This window comes from Bos javanicus, chromosome 12 (genome assembly GCF_032452875.1).
Source record: "Bos javanicus breed banteng chromosome 12, ARS-OSU_banteng_1.0, whole genome shotgun sequence".
NCBI classification, from domain to species: domain Eukaryota; kingdom Metazoa; phylum Chordata; class Mammalia; order Artiodactyla; family Bovidae; genus Bos; species Bos javanicus.
Window position 1 is genome coordinate 34,853,967 of NC_083879.1, and position 20,296 is coordinate 34,874,262.

Sequence of the window (20,296 nt, forward strand, 5' to 3'; positions counted from 1 at the left end):
TGAAGCCTGGTCAGGGAGCAGCAGGCTGGAGCAATAGGGGAGGAGAGGCGGGCCAGACTCTAGACCCTGAGCCACCCGAGTCAGGGTGCTCACAGGGAAGGAGCCTCAGCTTGTGTGCTTCTGCCAATGACGTCTCTGCTCCAGCTGCCTTCATATTAAGCTTAAAACCGTTAAGCTTCCTAGAGATGTTAGAAATGGACATTTTAAAAGATCACTTATGTATTTTCTTAACCAAATATGAGTACCTACTAAGCGATAGGCTGATTGTCTGGTGGAGAGACTTATCGATGTTAGCTGGAGAAAAGGATGTGAGAAGGGGCCGAGGGAGAGACGGCGAGATGATGAACTGATGAGCTCTCGATTTCATGGCTTCACGGGTTTCCTAATCGTGTGCTCCTCATAGTTTTGTATCTTATGTGGGGGAAGGTTCCCCTCCCCCCAGCCAAGTATCAAGTGGAAAGCTAGGGTTACAATCGCAGTCCAGTTGTCACTTTACTAAATGCAGCTGTTTTCTGTTATCTGATAGCAATGACAAATCACTGAAATATTTTCAAATATGCAGTGTGCGTGTGTGTGTGTGTGTGTGTATGAAATCTCACCTCTTACCCCGCCCCATCATCAAATCCAGCTATAAGAATTTGGGGCTTTTAATACTGGCCATTTTTCCTTTGTTGAATATTCTTGTTGATTTTACCTAATGGCCTCTGAAGTTATTTCTGGAAACAATTTAAGAAAACAAAGAATTTCAATGAATTTTAAATTACAGTGCCAGATAATGTCTTAAGCTTGCCCAGCGCAATCCCACTCAAGGTAAAACAACTTTAGATGAATAAAAATGGTAGATTCAGAAAGAATCAAGACAAAACCTTTAAGCCTCGTGGTAAGATTCTGTTCACCAATTTCCCTATAGTCCATTTAGAACTTGTACTTCATACATTATAAATGGTATTTGTAGTTACAGTGAATTTTGTAGCTATAATCAATAGGTTAAAATCAATATCTACAACAAAGATTATTTCCTAGTTTCATGAACTGAAAAGGCACCACCAACCTTTCTTGGTTGGAGATTTCTCCCTCTGTGTCTATCTGAGGACATGGAGATGGAAATACAGAGAAAACCAACCTTCAGTTGCTGAGTAATCATTCAGCTACCTAAAGATATCAGGTTTATCTCGAAACACCTTAAAAAGACTTATTATGCATTTAATAGTGAAAGAATCAAATATACACAGAATGAATAACCAGTTGGTATTGTGATATTGGAGAAAAGCTTGAATAAATAACAAGTGCAGGAGTTCTTTGGAATCAAAACCCCATGCCATAGGAAAACAGACATAAATGCTTCTTTATATTGCCTTTAGCTCCCTAGGTATGTAACCTAATATCCTTTCTCAAAGCCCAACAATAACTATATATTTATTTAAGCTCTTACCAATGTAAATGAGTTAGCAATGCTGATCTCCAGAACTGGCAACAAGACGTTTAATAAAATTATGTGATTAGAAGGAATTCTAAGAGGAGATCTTTTCCATCTCCCAGTCTTGAAATAAATACTATTCTAAAAAACAAGACCAAAAAAAAAAAATCCAGAAAAATGCAAACAATGAGTTATCTGACAGTAGATTTTGTGTGTTCATCTCTGAAAACCAGTACCTGGAACAGTATCAGTCCTCAATAAATGTTTATAAAATGAATGATTGCAAAAATAAAAAAGGTATGTGGTGGAAGGGTTTAATTAAACTCGACATAATTAAATGTAAAATCCGCATTCTCTGTTTTTCACTGAAATATATTAATTGCCAGCATATTAATATATTAATTGTATGTATCTTAACAGCCTTCCCAGGTGGCGCTAGTGGTAAAGAACCAGCTTGCCAATGAGATGAGCGTTCGATCCCTAAGTCAGGAAGATTCCCTGGAGGAGGGCATGGCGACTCACTCCAGGATTCTTGCCTGGAGAATCCCATGGACAGAGGAGCCTGGTGGGCTACAGTCCATGGGGTCACACGGACTCAGACACAACTGAAGTGGCTTAACATGCACACATATATCTTAACAATCCTCTCCATTTAATTCAGACTTTCAGAGGCTGGATTTTGCTTTAGTAATGAAATACTTAGTCCCACCAATTTTTTTTTTTAAGAAGAAGAAAATTTAAGAATATCTGAGCCTTAAACTCCCAGTTTTTAGCTATTATTTTTATAGTTCTAGATTTTATATAAAGGTTCTGAAAAAACATTTGTATAGGAATTCTTGATTCCTTTCCCACCCAAGGACAAATATACAAAGGAAAGGTCTTATTTTTTTTGTCTTTTTGACTGTACCTTCAGCGCTTCTGTGTCTTCGCTAAGACACTGTTTCTACCCAGAGCTCCAGGAGAAGTTAAACAGTTTTTCTGAGAGTTCTAATTTCTTACGCAGAATAGATTTTGTATTCCAACAAAGAGTGGCTTTTACGATTTCTCTCCCTTCAGCGTGATGAATAATTTTCCAAATTTATTCTCAGAGAAGTTTTTTTCCCCTCTACTCTTTTAATGATCTTCTCTGTTCTCTTTTTAATATTCTAGAGGATTTCTCAAATCACATGAGGTAAAGTAAAATGCAGCCACCGACTCACTAGACAATCACGTGAGAACTGTACTGATTTTTCTGCTATACACTATATTATTTTACATGTCCTTTTACACATGCTTCTAAAATTACAGCTCCTTAGTACCTGTGTGTGTCCTTGCAAAGCCATAAAAATTAGGGGATTATGTCTTACTAGAGTGTTGCAGGGGCTTAGTAAAGCTCCAGAGATCACTATAAAAAGATGTAAGGTGGACTGAGATTGCTGGGCTGGGGTCTGGCGGTAAGCCTGCCTCAGGAACACTAGCATCTCCTTGCATTTGCCCCTCCAGTTGGATCGCTGTCACAGCTGGATACTGCGTGAGCTATTTTTAGTTCCTTTATAGGATCAGCACTCTTACTGCATGCTCATGCAGTTTGATTTATTTTTCCTTCGTAAATCTTCAGTCCTCTGTCCTCTTCTAATTTCTCAAGTTTAATTAGCGATCTTTCTTTAACAAGGGAAGTTCTTTCACTCTATTATTGCAGGTCTTTTAGGGAAATTTAAGAGCCAGGAAAGCTTGGAGGAGGGATGAAGTGGGAGGCTGGAGTTATAAGATGTAAGCTTTTGTATATAGAATGAATAGACAACAAGGTCCTATTGCCTAGCACAGGGAACTATATTCAGTATTCTATGATACAATGTAATGGCAAAGAATATAAGAAAAGAATATATATATGTGTATGTATGACTGAAGCACTTTGCTGTACAGAAATTAACATAACATCATAAATCAACTGCACTCCAATAAAAACTATTGATTAAAAAAGTCCAGGAAACCTCCTGCCTCAACATTTGTACTGAAGCTGCTCTTACCAAGACCATTAATGACTTCTTTGACAATAAATGCTAAAGATTCTTCTTAAGTGTATTATTTCAACTGAAGTATGGTTTATGTACGGAGAAGGCGATGGCACCCCACTCTAGTACTCTTGCCTGGAAAATCCCATGAGCGGAGGAGCCTGGTAGACTGCAGTCCAAGGGATTGCTAAGAGTAAGACACGACTGAGCGACTTCACTTTCACTTTTCACTTTCATGCATTGGAGAAGGAAATGGCAACACACTCCAGTGTTCTTGCCTGGAGAATCCCAGGGACGGAAGAGCCTGGTGGGCTGCCGTCTATGGGGTCGCACAGAATCGGACACGACTGAAGCGACTTAGCAGCAGCAGCAGCAGCAGCATGGTTTATGTAAGTGACATCAACACCTTAAGTTTACAGTTAACTGAGGCATTCCAAATGAATACATCCCAGTGGGGATGGGACATTTCATCACCTTGGATAACTGCCTGGTAACTCTTGTTATCAGGCCCCTTCCCCAGAGGTAGTTATTTGTTCTGTTTTCAGTGGCCATAGATTACTTTGTCTATCCTTGAATTTCACATAAATGAGTCCTACAGGAGGTACACTTCTGTGTCTGGCTTCTTCCATGCATCATCATATTTCTGAAATTCAACCACATTGTTCTTTTTATCAGTAGCATGGCTTCCCCCCCTTTTTATTGCTGAATATCCCATTATATAAAAACACTAGAATTTGCCTCATCCTCACACCTTAGAGTGGGTCATGCAGTCATTACCTTTTAAAGGGTCAAGTATGAATGGAATATTGTTGTTTTTTACTCATTAGGTCATGCCTGACTGTTTGCAACCCCATGGACTGTAGCCCACTGTCCTATGTCCATAGGCTTTTCCAGGCATGGATACTGGAGTGGGTTGCCATTTCCTTCTCCAAGGTAGCTGATGAGACGTTGCTGTATAACACAAGGAGTCCAGCTTGGTGCTCAGTGATGACTCAGATTGGGTGGGATAGGGGGATGGGAGGGAGGCTCAAGAGGGAGGTGACATATGAATAATTATGGCCGATTTGCATTGTTGTACGGCAGAAACCAACACAATATTGTAAAGCAATTTTCCTCCAATCAAAAAATAAAACAATGAAAAGTCAAGCATGGAAAAGAGGAATAAAAAGAAGAGTCACTCTGCAGTGGACAGACCTGACAACCCTACTTCAGCCTGGTGACCACAGTCAGTAGTGTCAGCAGTGATATATCACGTTGACAATGTGCATGGCGATCGGGTGTCATGAGCTAGCACCTTTCCTGTGTAATCGTCCTCCCGACAACATACCAGCTTCATCTTGAGAGAAGCATCAGATGAATTCCAACAGAAGGACAGCCTACAGAATACCTCGTAAAGCTGTCAGGGTTGTCAAAAACAAGGAAAGACGGAGAACTGTCACAACCCAGATAAACTAAAAGAGCTTTGATGACCAGAGATACTGTGGGATCCTAGTTGAGTCCAGAACAGAAGGATATTAGACAAAAATTAAGATCTTAACTAACAAACTGTGAAGTTTCTAAAATATAATGCTATATTCATTCCTTCGTTACAACATGCAACTATGTAAGATAGTCTGCCATATGTGTGTGCGTGCATGCTAAGTCGCTTCAGTCATGTCTGACTCTGTTACCTTGCCGGCTGTAGCCTGCCTATCTCTTCTTGCCCATGGACTTTCCCAGGCAAGAATACTGGAGTGGTGTGCCATTCCTACTCCAAAAAGGTTCACAATTAATTATCAAATGAGTAAAGAAAAAAAAGCTTGATAAAATAAAGGTAAGACCCAAAGAAACAGGACATCTTAGCTGTTAAAATAACCACTTTCTCTCGTCACTTTCTCTCGTCATCCATATACATATAACTAAGTTCCACCTTTCTCCTTAAATTCGGGTTGGGGTGAGGGCAGGGTCCTGGAGTGTAGAATGATGACCAGAGTCACTGTTCTTTAATAAAATAAAATTAAAAAAAAAAAGAAGACATTTACTGAATACTGAGTGTGATGTATATGTGGGGGAGGGGCTCAATCATGTCTGACTCTTGGAGTGGGTTGCCGTGTCCTCCAGGGGAATCTTCCTGACCCAAGGATTGAACCTGTGTCTCTTGCATCTCCTGCTTTGGCAGGTGGGTTTCTTATCACTAGCGCCACCTGGGAAGCTGACTGAGTGCAATAGGAATATAAAAATATCAAGCCTGATATAAATGTTCTCAGCCAGAATCAGAATTTGGGATTCAGTACATTTTTTTTTTTTACCTCCTTGTCAAGGAATAGAAAGGGGGCCACAGGAAACAGGGTGAAAAAATGTTAAAAGAGAAAGCTTAATGAACATCATTATGGTGTTACCACTTTGAGAGGCACCTACAGTCAGTAAACTGTCCCTACAGTCAGCCCTCCTGCAGTCTCTTTGGGAAGGAAAGTGACTTATGCTCAGAATGTACAAACATCTAATGAGGAGCACACACCACCAGAGAATCCAAAAGCGTGCAAGAGGAGAGTCATGTAAAGATCCAACGTGTAAAGAACAGCCGAAAGGCAGGAAGATCTAAACAGTGTCTCTAAGACAGTGTAGGCGTTTTAAAATGTACTTTTATGATTAGAAAACTAAAATATTTTTATTATTTAAAAAGCTCTAGGACAATAAAGACAAGTAAAAATAATCAGAAAGGACTCAGTACTCCTACCAGAAAGATTGGAATTTTTTTAAAGTGAAAATGAAACTATTTGTTTTCATTATTGTTCTGTCACTTAAACGAACAATGCAAAGAAATAGAGGAAAATAATAGAATGGGGAAGACTAGAGATCTCTTCAAGAAAATTGGAAATACCAAGGGAAAATTTCATGCAAGGATGAAATTCCACCTAAGTCGAAGAGAATAAGGAGAGGTATCAGGAATACATAGAAGAACTATACAGAAAAGGTCTTAATGACCTGGATAACCGTGATGGTGTGGTCACTCACCTTGAGCTTGACATCATGGCATGTGAAGTCAAATGGGCCTTGGGAAGCATTACCCTGAACAAAGCTAGTGGAGGTGATGGAATTCCAGCTCAGCGATTTCAAATCCTGAAAGATGATGCTGTGAAAGTGCTGCACTTAATATGCCAGCAAATTTGGAAATCTCAGCTGTGGCCACAGGATTGGAAAAGGTCAGTTTTCATTTCAATCCCAAAGAAAGGCAATGCCAAAGAATGTTCAAACTACCGTACAACTGCACTCATTTCACATGCTAATAAGCTTATGCTCAAACTATTACTAGGTCTATTTACTAAGTCACAGATATTTCCTTGATATGCAGTGAATGCTATATTTTGGTTGAGTTAGTCACTCAGTGAAATGTATACACAGCAGTGAAACCACATGCTCACTTTCCCAAACTCTTCTCCCTTGTTTTCTGCAGTGCTGACCTGAACTTTTTTATGCCAGCTTGCAGCCGGGTCAGGTCTCTCTCAGCCCTGCATTCCTCCATGGAATGTCACAAAGAGACATGATATATGTAAGCACCCTAATTTTGCATCTGGATTTCTGATTTAGCTTAAAGATGTGTAAAAATGTGTAGAACCACATCTGAAGAAGCAAAAGAACCCTTTTTATTTCCCAACCATCAGTGTGATTTATGATCTCTAAACTGTTTCCCGATCCCTTATTTGAAAATTGGCCACAGGAAAAAAATGGAAGAGATGCAGATCTAAGGACCCGGAGAGCTTGGAAAATGGGTATTCATGGATCAAATGCTTGGCATGGACCTTGCTGTCAGCACCTCAGGTGCATAATGCATTTCCAATTTTAAAGAGACTATTTTGATTTTGAAATAATTCACACTCAACCCTTTCTTTAGAGAGGTCTGGGTAATGGTTATACAAAAAGAAAGATATTACCTGGAATGAGTTACACCATGCTTTTCTAACTTTTCCAACTCAAGCTAATAGGAATGTCATTTTTCCATGGCTTTGATAAATAAAGCCTTGACAAAAAAAAAAGAGTTTTAATGATCTTATCCATGGCAGGTGCCAGTATCACAAGTGAGGCCATAAATCACAAGAGCACACACTGATGTTGTTAAGAACGGGCAGGGAAAATGTGAATGCTTCTGGTCAACTTTTCTTGAAATGCAACATTTTTAAACCTTGCTTGTGAGACATGTAGTCTCTGATCTGTCTACCAGTCATAGATCTAAAACAAACGACAATGCTTCCCCAAAAGTCTAGTTTGGAAACCTTTCATCTTCCGGCTCTAGAAATCATTAAGATAACCATTATGAAGGCTGAGTGTTCCTCCATGTTGGAGGGTGTTGTGGTGGTGGTTACTTCCTCTTGGCCACGAGATAAAGCCAGCAGGAGAGACACCACTCAGACTCTAGATTCCAAATCTTAGAGGTCTCAGTCTCTTGGCTACACTGAAGAAGGCTTGACACTCCTGTGGTTCCTTTCCTGAAGCTCTGAAGAAGTCTCATGTTTGGAACTCGGGATCATTTCTTCATGGAAGCAGAGTTAAGATTTCAGATTCTCACAGAAGGCTTGACCAATGATGGTTCATCTTTTATCTGAAAATTGGGACTGCAGGGTTGTGAGAAAATTGGAGTGCGCCCTGGAGAAACAGGGGCTTAGGAAGAAGGTCTTCCTGTCTCCTGAGCCCCCACACACATGCACACCCTGCAGCCTCCACCCTCGAGCATTCTCTCTTCTCCAGATCCATAGCTTTTTTTCCCCTTCTTTCAGTTTCTTCCTGTCTTTCAGAGAAGGGCTTCCCTGATGTCTCAGTGGTAACAAACCCACCTGTGATATAGGAGACCCAGGTTCAATCCCTGGGGTCAGGAAGATCCCCTGGAGGAGGAAATGGCAACCCACTCTAGTATCCCTGCCTGGGAAATCCCATGGACAGAGGAGCCTGGTGGGTTGCAGTCCGTGGGGCCACAAAGAGTTGGACAGAGAAGTAAGTCTATGGGTCTCTTCAGATATACTTGCATGTTGTACTGAGGGAAGAGAGGAAACCCACCAGAGATTTTTCGACAAAATAGAAAACAAGGGAACCAAAGATTAGTTACCATGTTTAGACATCCCACAGCTCTGACACACACTCAGATCCCTGATATTTTTCACCAAGATAATAAAGCTAGATGTATTTTTTCTTCCTCTTTATTAACTTCTGTGCCTTTGCTCTTAAAATGGTCATGTGGTCATTCTGTGTCTTAAAATTCCGGCCTGGTCATGCTGGGTCTACCTTTCTTACTATATATGCCAAGAAACCCTTTCTATCCTTCCTGAGTCTCATCCTTAAATCATGCAGCTAAAGACAAGCACACAAGCCTAGGAAGTAAGTCACGGAGTGCAGTCTCCTGCATTGCAGGCAGATTCTTTTCAGTCTGAGCCACCAGGGAAGCCCGAAAAAAGTCTAAATGTTGTTATCAAGAGACATTTTTGTTTTGTTTATTTGTTTACTTTTTGCTGCCTGGACAGGGACTTGAACCCTGGGCCCTCAGATTAAAAGTCTGATGCTCTACCAGCTGAGCTACCCAGGCTTTGAGGCTGAGAAGAGTCTAAAGACTGAGCATGAACCCGAGTTGCCACAGAGAGTCACAGGCCTTGGTGCCCCTTGTTGGGCCGTGGGTTCCCTGGTGGCTCAGATGGTAAAGAATCTGCCTGCAATGCAGGAAATCCAGGTTCAATCCCTGGGTCAGGAAGATCCCCTGGAGAAGGGAATGGCAACCTACTCCAGTATTCTTGCCTGGAGAATCCCATAGACAGAGGAGGCTGGTAGGCTATAGTCCATGGGGTCGCAAAGAGTCAGGTACAACTGAGCAACTTCCACTTTTCGCCTTTCACATTGTGAATTAGGGGATAAATACCTGTCTGTCTGTGCCTTGGACAGTGCATTGCCACTCACCTGCAGAGACCAAGGTTCTGAAAGAGGAAAGAGAAAATTTGGTTTAAAGACTCTAACATCTGGAACTGTAACATCGCCATTACTATTTTCATTAAAATTTTTTATGAATTAAATAGATTTCTGCTTTAAAAGGTCTCTAAGGAAACATTTGCAGTTCTGGCAGCCCTGGATATCTAAATGCTAGCAACATCTATTTTGTGAAATACAAAGCATATGCTGGTACCTACAATGGACCCCCGAAACATAGATCTATTTATTCAAGCTTTTATAATTTCATGTTACATTTTCACCTTTTAAATTTTTATTTGAAAAAAAAAAAAACAAAACCCCTCAAAACTGGCACCTGATGAGATTGCTTTCCTTTCTTTAGGTGAAAATTTTCATCTGAAAGATCATGGATGTTATAATAGTTTAAATATCTACTCTTTCTCCTGAAAAATCAACTTATGAAAATGTTATTCTTATTTAATTTTCTTTCAAAGTGGGGTAGGCTCCTAGCAGTAAACAAATAAAACTGGACTTGATTTTCTCTCATTGCAATGGTTTTGGAGCAGAAGCTTGTGGAGGCCGTTCTATCTCCCCCAAAGCCTGTTGAGAGTGGAGTTCAGGGAAGGGTGGAGGTCACCCACAGCCTCTTCCTTCTTGTCAGGAAGCAGTGAGGGGGCAGCCTGCAGAGGAAGACCAGAGCAAATCATAGAATCATTTCTGTGGACATGGAGCAAGGGAACACAAAGCTTGCTGCTCTTCCCAAAGAGAAGGCAGTGGGTCTGTCATCAGAGCTCCAGGTGGTGAAACCCTTGCCCTGTTCATCACACCACCTTGTGTATAAAGGTGTTGGTTGAGAAGTTTATTCCCTGTTAGTTTAGGGAGTTCCTAGAAAGAGAATTATAGACTTGAAGTCTCTTTGACTGACTGAAAGAGAGAAGGAAAGAGAAAAAAGAAAGGGAGGAAGGAAGGGAAAGGAAAGAAGAGAGAAGGAATGAAAGAAAAAGAGAGAGAGAGGCAGGAAGGACCTAAAGGCTAGAGAAAAGGCAGTTCCGGGAGTCTAAGATTCCCTGGGTATTGCTCTAAAATGAGAATTCTAGATTCAAATACCATCTTCCTATTTCTCTGCTTTCAAACTCTGCTCAGGGAAAGGTTTAGGAACCTAGAACATTCACTTTGTTCAGACCTAGAGCATTTCTCTACACAGAGGGGAGAAGAGGGTTAATGTTACCCTCAGCCACAAGGAAATAAATGTCCGTAAGTTGTGTGGGAGACAACAGATGTGTCTTGGGTCCCCTGGTCTCCAGGAGGCAGACAAGTCACCCAGCTCAAGAACAACCCAGAGCACAAAGCCTCCTCAGGGATGGAGTCTGACGACCATCTCTGCGCTGTAAGGCTCCCAGGCCCAAGAGGACAGACGGCAGGTCAATGACCCAGTGACCACTTCTGTGCTCTGCCCCTGCTTGTCTCCACACAGGCGACCATGACGGGTTCTCCAGGTTCTTTGTGCCATACACTCCCTATGGCTAAGTCATAGAGCAGGGCTTTGTTCTGTTTCCTCTCCCAACTTGTGGATAAGGCAGAGAACTTGCACTGCCCTGGCCTTCAGAAGTGATCAAGGTCATCCCAATATTTAAATGATTGAATAACTGAATCAGATGTGTCACCTCAAATTTAAGTTCTGGAAAATTTCAGGACCTTTCTTGTAATATTACCATGAATATCATGAGCCCACTCTGCAAACCTCCCAGACCCAGTGCTCCTTTCTATGAGAGAACATCCAGATTTTAAAGTCAAAGTACATATACACACAAATATAAATTTTTATGAAATTTCTGTAAGGGAGATATCTGTTCCTTAGACAAGAAATGAACTGGTTTTTTCAATGTAATGACTGTGATACCTTTGTGATACTGAATGTGCTCAGTAGCTCTTTGCCACCTGGTGAACTGTAGCCTGGAGGATTAATGTTAGGAGCCGGGTTAATGTTAGACACCAGGCTCCTCGGTCCATGGAACTTTTCAGAGAATACTGGAGTGGTTTGCCATTACTGAAACTATTTCTCAGTTTACTAAACCAACCTTCCAGTGGACATACACACAATTTGGTTGCCTGGACTGATGCTTAGAAGCACTCCTGGAAAACAACAACAGGCCTGCTGACATCATAAGCATGGGTTAAAGGCAAACTGAGAATACATGAAGAATGAAGAGTATGAGATGGTTGGATGGCATCACTGACTCAATGGACATGAGTTTGAGTAAACTCCAGGAGTTGGTAATGGACAGGGAGGCCTGGTATGCTGCAGTCCATGGGGTCACAAAGAGTCGGACATGACTGAGCGACTGAACTGAACTGAACTGAACTGAGAACGCATACCAAATATTTGTAGACAAATATTTGTATCTGTTTTCCTGTACCCTCACTATGGTACAGATAAGATCACTTCATGCATATAAATATGATTTAGTAATTTACTTCTTACATTCAAAGAAACCCCTGGGAGCAATGAGAGTTGGGTGTTTTTAAATGCATTGAATATAGACTTCAGATTTCCCTGGTGGCTCAGTGGTAAAGAATCCACCCACCAAAGCCGGAGACAGAGGATCGATCCCTGGGTTGGAAAGATCCCCTGGAGAAGGAAACGGCAACCCGCTCCAGTATTCTTGCTGGAGAATCCCATGGACAGAAGATCCTGTCCGGCTACAGTCCATGGTGTCACAAAGAGTCGGACACGACTGAAGAGACTAAAGAATAACGACAGTACAGACTTGGGTTCTTCCATGGAGCTTGCCCAGAGGAAATCACTTAGACAGCCTCAGAATCTGGTTGTTTGGTCAAAGGATGTACTTTAGAATAAATCCATCCTATTTGCTTGATACATCCATCATCTTTTATTTATAATGAAAGACAATCAAAAGGTGTATTTTGAAGAGTTGGGGGGAGGTCTGTGAGGGAGGGTCATCATGAAATTAGGTGTGTTGCTCCTCAGAGTCCTGTTAACCTTGCTGTCATCCCCAGAGTGCTATGTGTGCTAAGTCACTAAGTCGTCTCTGACTCTTTCCAACCCCATGGACTGTAGCCTGCCAGGTTCTTCTGTCCATGGGATTCTCCAGGCAAGAATACTGGAGTGGGTTGCCATTTCCTCCTCCAGGGGATCTTCCTGATCCAGTGATCAAACCTGCTTCTTAACAGGTGGGTTCCTCACCACTAGCGCCCCCTGGAGGGAGCCCCCAGCTGTACTCCCCCCACCTGCCAACTCCCTGCCTTGGCTGCAGAGCTTCCAGTGGAGACGTGGTCATACAAGAGGTGAATTTTCCAAAATACACTTTATTCCATGGCTCATTTTTCCTCCTTCTGTTTTCCTGCTGCCATTACCATGGAGTTTAAAGGGCACTTCAGAGAATAAATTAGAAAGCAAGACAATCTCTTTAACAAGTGGTGCTGGGAAATCTGGTCAACCACTTGTAAAAGAATGAAACTAGAACACTTTATAACACCATACACAAAAATAAACTCAAAATGGATTAAAGATCTAAACGTAAGACCAGAAACTATAAAACTCCTAGAGGAGAACATAGGCAAAACACTCTCTGACATACATCACAGTAGGATCCTCTATGACCCACCTCCCAGAATATTGGAAATAAAAGCAAAAATGAGCAAATGGGACCTAATTAACCTTAAAAGCTTCTGCACATCAAAGGAAACTATTAGCAAAGTGAAAAGACAGCCTTCAGAATGGGAGAAAATAATAGCAAATGAAGCAACTGACAAACAACTAATCTCAAAAATATACAAGCAACTCCTACAAGCTCAACTCCAGAAAAATAAATGACCCAATCAAAAAATGGGCCAAAGAACTAAATAGACATTTCTCCAAAGAAGACATACAGAGGGCTAACAAACACATGAAAAGATGCTCAACATCACTTGTTATCAGAGAAATGCAAATCAAAACCACTATGAGGTACCATTTCACACCAGTCAGAATGGCCGCGATCCAAAAGTCTACAAATAATAAATGCTGGAGAGGGTGTGGAGAAAAGGGAACCCTCTTACACTGTTGGTGGGAATGCAAACTAGTACAGCCACTATGGAGAACAGTGTGGAGATTCCTTAAAAAACTGGAAATAGAACTGCCTTATGATCCAGCAATCCCACTGCTGGGCATACACACTGAGGAAACCAGAAGGGAAAGAGACACGTGTACCCCAGTGTTCATCGCAGCACTGTTTATAATAGCCAGGACATGGAAGCAACCTAGATGTCCATCAGCAGATGAATGGATAAGAAAGCTGTGGTACATATACACAATGGAGTATTACTCAGCCATTAAAAAGAAAACATTTGAATCAGTTCTAATGAGGTGGATGAAACTGGAGCCTATTATACAGAGTGAAGTAAGCCAGAAGGAAAAACACCAATACAGTATAATAACGCATATATATGGAATTTAGAAAGATGGTAACAATAACCCTGTGTACGAGACAGCAAAAGAGACACTGATGTATAGAACAGTCTTATGGACTCTGTGGGAGAGGGAGAGGGTGGGAAGATTTGGGAGAATGGCATTGAAACATGTAAAATATCATGTATGAAACGAGTTGCCAGTCCAGGTTCGATGCACGATACTGGATGCTTGGGGCTAGTGCACTGGACAACCCAGAGGGATGGTATGGGGAGGGAGGAGGGAGGAGGGTTCAGGATGGGGAACACATGTATACCTGTGGTGGATTCATTTTGATATTTGGCAAAACTAATAAAATTATGTAAAGTTTAAAAATAAAATAAAATTAAAAAAAAAAAAGAAAGAAAGAAAGCAAGGCTGGAGCCTTTGTAGAAACACAGGCAAGTTTTATCTTGGAATGCTTTCCTCATGAAAGCTGCAGAGAACACTTGGAATGAGGTGGAAACAAAGGCTGGAAGGCATTTCTGAGCAAGTGTTCTGCTCCCCGCCAGCCTATGGACTAACTGACTCCCTGCCCCACGGCTGTTTATGTGGGGAAAGGAGCCTGGGGCATTTAGGCCCCCGGAGGCCACCTCCTCCCGCCTCACTGGCCCACAGAGGGGTTAGAAGTGATACGATGAGGCCCAGCACGGCTGTTTCTTCCATAGCGTGTGGAGTGGCCTCTGCTATGGTTTTAGTGGCTCTTTCCCTAATGACCAGATGCTTTCATCACTTTAGCGTTTGCTCAGTGGGCACCTGCATGTCTTCTTTTGCCCATTTTGTCAATTCATCCCTGCATGTTAGGTTTTGATATTTTCAATGCTTTTAAATCCTATTTTCTTTTACAATTTTATATATACATTTTTCATTACTGTTCTATGGAAATGTATTTGATGTTTGTATATCAACCCTCTAAACCTATGACCCTATTGTTAGCAAAGGGCAAAGGTGGGGGGTGGGATAAAGTAGGACTTTGGCATTAATTTCATACACACTATGATATATAAAATAGATAATTAACAAGGCCCTACTGTATAGCACAGGGAACTCTACTCAATATTCTCCAATAACCTATATGGGGAAAGAATCTGAAAAAGAAGAGGTACATGTATATATATAACTGATTCACTGTGCTGTACACCTGAAACTAACACAACATTATGAACCAACTCTATTCCAATATAAAATCAAAAATTAAAAGTCCTATGGCCTTGTTAATTTCACTTTTGGGTCCTAGGACTTTGCTTTCTCTTCATTTGGTATTTTACGCGAGTTTCTCTCATGTGCACTATCATCATAGTTATAGCTCAGTTGGTAAAGAATCCGCCTGCAATGCAGGAGACCCCGGTTCAATTCCTGGGTGGGGAAGATCTGCTGGAGAAGGGATAGGCTACGCACTCCAGTATTCTTGGGCTTCCCTTATGGCTCAGCTGTTAAAGAATCTGCCTGCAATGTGAGAGACCTGGGTTTGATCCCTGGGTAGGGAACATCCCCTGGAGAAGGGAACGGCTACCTACTCCAGAATTCTGGCCTGGAGAATTCCATGGGTTGTATAGACCATGGGGTCTCAAAGAGTCGGACACAACTGAGTGACTTTCACTTTGACTTTCAGGGATGTAGAGTTCTCCTTTCTTTGTCTCCACCTGGGATGCTGTCTTGCTTCCTGCTTTTTTGCACTGACTGGGACAGAATGTTTCAGCACAGATGGCTTGAAAATAACAGGATGCTACCTATCTCTGCTCACCCAGCACACCCTGAACCCACACCTGCCCTGTGGCAATCATACGGTCCTAGAACAGACAGCACAGGGAGCTTCATTCACTAGTCATGTGCTATTAGCAAAGGAGAGCAAAGGCAAGGAGGGTTTGAAAGATTAATCTGAATGGTAATGGTTAATAAAACAAGAAAGAAAAGGCGGATACAAATTGTTAATTATTTTTGAGGAAAAAGAAAATTCAGAATGGTCTTGCTTACAAATTAAGTAGCATAATATATAATAACTTTATTTTTTTATTTATTTTAGTTGGAGGCTAATTACTTTACAATATTGTAGTGGTTTTTGCCATACATTGACATGAATCTGCCATGGGCATACATATGTTCCCCATCCTGAACCTCCCTCCCATCTCCCTCCCCATCCCATCCCTCTGGATCATCCCAGTACACCAACCCTGATCACCCTGTCTCATGCATCGAACCTGGACTGGCGATCTGTTTCATATATGATACTATATACAATAACTTTATTGGGGATAAGCAATGAGGACCAGATCAAGTTTGCTTTGGCAATGAGCAATGCATTTCACAAAAAGCTAATGCTTAGATTTTAAAAATTATCTTATCACAAACATAAACACAACATACAGCATCCTACTAAAAGACATAATACTTGAATATAGAAACATACTGTAAATCCTCCCCCAAATAATCTATACACTTGTTGTTTAGTTGCTCAGTCATGTCCAGCTCTTTGTGACCTCATGGACTACAGCACACCAGGCTTCCCTGTCCTTCACTATCTCCCCGAGTTTGCTCAAACTCATGTCCATTGAGTTGATGATGCCATCCAACTATCTCATCCTCTGTTGCCCTGGGGATTTCCCAGGCAAGAATACTGGCGTGGGTTGAACCCATGTCTCCTGCATTTACAGGTGGATTCTTTACTGCTGAGCCACCAGGGAAGCCCTAAGAAGAACAGGCAAGGCCTTTAACTTTGTTATTTTAACTGGATGCGCCATAAGGCACGTCACTGATGGTCTGACATCAGGCTGTATAAATCTTCACCTCTCTGTAGACGCTGCAGAGCAGAAAGATTGCAGCCGCAGCATGAACTGAGTCCCCCCTGGGATGAAGGGTTCTCTAACAGCCTTTCTCTGCACTCAGGGTATAATACAGGAAAGCTTTCCATACTTAGAACACATAAAAGGGGACAATCTTTAAATTGCTGAGCCTGTTAAAACACCGTGGTTCCCCTTGTCAGCAAGTATATTTACATTGAAAGAAGGAAAAAAAAAGGTCAGCTAGTATTTTATAAAAACGATTCACAATTACTGATAAAATCTAAACAGTATGAATTAGCTGGGTTTATGCATCTTCTTACCAGTGATGTATGTCTCTCCTATAAATTCGTAGGCATTTTATTTGAAAAAAAAAAGAGTATATTTTCTGTATGAGATGTAACAGAAAACAGTCTCATTTGAACTCATTAAAAGGACGGTTTACAAAGAGCACATGTCCTCCAGGGCCTGGGGCTGGTGAGGGACGTGGGGACGCCAACTGTGTGCAGGGTACACGCCTGGCAGACCGCAATGTGGTCGTGAAAGGGAGTGCCTGCGTCGTCAGATAGAACTTATTATACAAAAGCATCTAACTCAAAACTTTCCTACCAGACATTCCTGGTGGGTTGCCAAGGGTGGGCTCGAAGTCTTAGGGAATCACAAATATGTAGGTCAGTGGGGGCCTCATGGGCACGGCTCCTTCAGAGGCAGGTATTTCTCGAAACCATGAAGGGTCATTTAGAAGGGATCATGTCGACATCTGCAGCAACTCCTTGACATGGCATCATGATTAAGTCTGTCAAATTCCAGAGCAGCAGAAACTGATGAAAAATTCCAAGGACTGAAAGGGAGCACAGGGTACAAGTCCCTTTCCTGTTTAGAAGCGCCTTACCGTGACCAGACGAGATGCCCTTTGTGCCACTCTGGGCTCAGTGACCTGGCAGGCACTGTCCTGCAGGCAAAGTGAGCCCCGCTCTGCAGTGGGGACCCGGGGAGTGGACAGTAACCTCTGACCAGCTTGACAGAGGAGGAGGGGTTATTTACAGAGGAGGGTGGCCTGGGTGACGTCTCTCATTGCACTGCCTCCCGTCTAATCAGGCGTGTATAGAAATAATTAAATCGCCCTGTGTGGATGCAGGAGATGCCCACATGTTGGGCTCAGGGCTGAGTGACACCAGGAAGGATGGTGCCATTATCAGGAGCTCGCATACCACCTTTAAGCCCTCTCATCAGCCATTTTCATACCACAAGCGGTGGTTTTCATAATGGAAACAGACGTGTCACACATCCCACGATGGATCTCTGGTAGAAAGAGCGTTGTGTCGTGGAGAGGGCTCGCTCTTAGTCTGCGTGATCATTATTGTGCAGGAACATTGAGCAGAGCCTGCCTTGCTGGGATTCAGGAGGAATTATTAATAGAAACATGTGTATCCCAGTGGATGCTCTCTTTCCTTGGCTTCTTAGAACTTGGAAGGGCAGCAAGCAGGAGCCCTTGAAGTTCACAGTGAGAAATCATAGATTCTCCCCCCATGTCTGCTTCAGAGTATTTTGGGTACACACAAAGTGTAAGGCTTAGACTTACCCATTTGTGGAATTCATTCATCCTTTCTTTTAAAAACTCAGGAGTGAGATGGTCGAGGCATCAGTAAAAGAGTGTGTTAAAGGATGCTGATTTTGTGGCATTCAGGTATAGTAGGGCTGTTACCCCAAATGTCATGATTATATGTGTGTGTGCACATGTGCACACTCAAGCACACACACACATGTGTGCACATCCACAGTTAAGGCCTGGGGAGGGCTGGGGGTCTGGGGAGACTGCAGATACAGTGGAGCTGTCCCTCGGCACTTCCCCCCCACACCCTCACTTCCACACAGCTGAGCTCCTGCACAGAATGTCGCTCTGGGGACCCTGTGAGAGGACGCAGGGGTTGAAACTATTAGAAAATGAAAAGTGAGCTCTGCTTCTAGATATGTGTATGTGTTACACTAGACTCGTAACAGAAACAGAGAAAATGTGCCACTGCGGCTTCTCACTTGACAGCGGGCTTCCTTCCACAGCTGTCCGCGTCCACTGCCCCTTGACATGGCCTCTGCCTGGGACGCCAGTGGGTGTGGGGGATGGGGGGCCTCGGTGTCCTTGGCCACCTCCACCGGGGCACACGGCATCTGGTCTTTTGACCAGGGTCTGTCACACAAATGCCATGTCTTAATTGGGCAGTGGAACGCTGCCCAGGGTGGGTCTGAAATCCTTCTCAGGATCTGTTGACTGTGGGCAGTGCCCTGCAGTCACTACAGATTGGGCAGTTCTGTATCTGAGAAGCACGTGCAAGCTGTGTCGGAAATCACTCCTCCTGTCTGTCTTCTCTGTACTTCCCGGCCTTCTGGTGAGCCCACCAAGTATGCTATAAATGCCTCCATGCTGAATCAAAAAAACAGTGAGAAAATTATCTGAATCATGCCTCCCCTCCAATTTCCCATAAACAAGAACAGAGGGGCTCCTCTTGCGGGACGTCCATCTGTCCACCTGCCTTTGGCTGGCTTTGGGAGCCCCTGTGTTTCCGTGATGGCATCGCTCGTGTTTGGTATGATCTCTTTCTGCGTTTCCTGCCTCCCACCCTGGCCTGCCAGCTCCTAGAGCAGCAGGGCAATGCCTCATCCAGCTTCGTGTTTCCAGCAAAATCTTTGTTTTCCTTTGTGCAGGGAACACAGTATCTGTTCAATTACTAGAGAAGTAAAAGTAAGAACACTAACAACTTAAGAGCTAGGTGTTCCTTGCTACACAAGTGTCTTACATGGGTGGGATCTAGACTACAGCTTTCTTAGATGGGGAGTGAGAGCCTTACTCACTCAGATCTTGAGAGGCAGACTGACAGCTAGGAAGGCAGAGGAAGCAGAGAAGCCCAAGCAGAGGGACCTGGTTTCCAGGGCTTCCTCCTGACTCTGCCTCCTTGAGCATCCCCGGAGATTGTTCTGTTTTCTGTCATTTCCCTATTTTTAACCCCACAGGCTGTGTGCATTTCTTCCCCGCTCCGTCCCTTCATTTTCAGCCTCCATCCAAAGCTGACAGCCTAAGGATGGTGCCGGAGCCAGTGATGAGATGGTGGGTGATGTGATGGTGGGGGAGGGGTGTGGTGGGTGCAGCCCTCACCCCCCCCACCCCCCACCCCCGTTGAGGCCACTCTGCTGCCCCTTCCCCTGCTCTGCTGCCCACAGCCTCCTCACACGGCCTTCCCCTCATCCCCCAAAACAGAGTGGAAGCTGGTGGAGAAGTTCCACTCCTGACAAACAAACCTATGAGTGTAGCCTGGAGGGGACATCATTGCTGGCCTTCTGCTCACGTGAATGGCCCTTGCCCCAAGAACATAGGGACTCCTGAAACCTGGCATTCACTGGATGTTCACTGACTGCCAGACGCGGTGTGCTGCAAGTGCATCGTCTCCCAATCCACCCAGCCACCCTTTCAAGGATGAGAACGTGGACACTCCAGGAGGCGGAGAAAGCCTTCTGGGGATAGGTCCTCAGTAAGAAAGATAAAGCTGGCTTGGCCAGAGCCGAAACCTGTGGCTTTAGTGATGGGCAATGTCTTGGGGGTCTGGAAGGTATTTCAGTCTCTCTACCTGTTACGTATAAAATACTTCTTTGATGAATGAAAATGTCTTTTGGGAATGCATATTTCTCTAACTCACATAGAATCAATAAAATATAATATTGACACTAATACTGATCAGCTTATACTGCCAAATTTGGTTTGAAGAGATGA

The 20,296-nt window shown here is 43.0% G+C and overlaps 1 non-coding gene across 1 annotated transcript; it reads right to left on the bottom strand.

The window, feature by feature from the left end:
• Nucleotides 1-8,886: 8,886 nt before the first annotated feature.
• TRNAK-UUU (transfer RNA lysine (anticodon UUU)) lies at nt 8,887-8,959 on the bottom strand. The gene has a single exon. It is a non-coding gene; the product is annotated as a tRNA-Lys (tRNA).
• Nucleotides 8,960-20,296: the final 11,337 nt, after the last annotated feature.